The 1,388-nt window shown below is 42.7% G+C and overlaps 1 long non-coding RNA gene across 1 annotated transcript in view; it reads left to right on the top strand.

Moving 5' to 3' along the window:
• Positions 1-379: 379 nt before the first annotated feature.
• The window catches only part of LOC143132152 (uncharacterized), a 2,808-nt gene continuing 1,799 nt past the window's right edge, over positions 380-1,388 (top strand). The window contains exon 1 of the long non-coding RNA XR_012988244.1: positions 380-569. This is a non-coding gene — a long non-coding RNA (uncharacterized LOC143132152). The remainder of the gene's footprint in view (positions 570-1,388) is intronic.

Below are 1,388 nucleotides of genomic sequence, written 5' to 3'. Positions count from 1 at the left end.
ATACATTAATACTGGAAAAAGAGCCCCTTTAAAACACATTAAGTCATTTTACGGTGCGATTTTAAATGATAACCATTGACCGTTAATAAGGGCTCCCCCTCCCTACAAAAGCCAATTTAATCACTGCTAGGACTTATGATTTGAAATGGTCACAGGCTTAGTTCAGTTACAGTATGAGCTGCTGCCTGTACTTGTTCTTTTTTGTTTAAAAAAAACTGTAGCCTACTTGTTCTGATAGGCCTAAGCATTTCTTTGGAATTTCACAGGTTGATCTCTCAGAAGTAGGGCAGGAAATATGTCGTCACGGCGTGATGACGTAGAGCCACGTTCAAAATATATAACCTGCGTTACGGCTGACGTCAGGTCAGAGAGTCAGCAGTCCCATGATTATCCCCATCTGATTGCAACGCCGGCAAAGCAGCAATCTTTACAGACAATAGAGGGATACGTTTGTAAGGCTACGCCAAGAGAAGCTGGTCAGTGATTTCCGTCACTGCTCGCTTTTTATATTACCTATTTTCTGAAGTAGTGGAAACAATCATATTGAAGCTGACCTTCTTTTGGTAAAGGTAAGACGCTGATGTTTATTCGTCACTGATTGCGAAATAGTTTTAATGTTCGTTATTAAATCGTGTTAGTGTTCATATCAAAAGGTCGTTTGTGGCAGGAGGTGGATTACATGTATGTTTGTCGTACACTTCTTTCACAGTCAGCGTCGTAGCTTTGCTATATTCTCGATGGGTAAACTGGCCAACTATCCTGGCTGGAAGAAAATGGCGTCTTGGATGGCCAACATCTGCCACCAGCACCGGGGCCGGCCGGCATGATATTTTGATTACGGGGATTAAGTGGATGCTATATAGCCATTACACCTAAACTATTCATTCTGATTAACACGGCATCAAAAAGCAATCATTATTGTACGAAAACAACCGATGGATGGTTACATCCTTAGGTGAATCAACCAGTCGACGACGACCATCCTAGAATAGTTAGCTATGCTAGCTAGCTAATTAACTTAGCAAACGTGATTTAATCTTCCTAGCCGGCCTTGTTAGCCTGGTTGCTGGCCATACGTTTCTATCTTATGTTGTAAGCCTCAAATGTCGCATGTATGTGTATTCCGCTTATAACGTTAAATGCTCAGTCCTCCATACGCTTCCGATGTAACGTTAACCTATTTTCGTTGTCCCCGCATTGTATAAAGGTTCAAATGTAGGCCATCTGGCTTTAGCCAGCTAACGTTAGCCCGTTCGTTTAGCCAGTTAGCACCTGGGCCATATTTACCAGCTGTCTGGATTGAGGCAGACCATCGGCCTCTCGCAGAGATGGTGACTTTAGATGAGCTGGACCAGACATATTATGGCTAAGCGAACAAGAACCTTGTA

The sequence above is a fragment of the Alosa pseudoharengus genome, unplaced genomic scaffold (genome assembly GCF_046254945.1).
Source record: "Alosa pseudoharengus isolate Yale_2024_CS ecotype anadromous, Long Island Sound unplaced genomic scaffold, YU_APseudo_1.1 YU_APseudo_1.1_scf_19, whole genome shotgun sequence".
NCBI lineage: Eukaryota > Metazoa > Chordata > Actinopteri > Clupeiformes > Clupeidae > Alosa > Alosa pseudoharengus.
The sequence above is the reverse complement of the archived record's forward strand: the minus strand, read 5'-3'. Positions and strand labels throughout refer to the sequence as shown.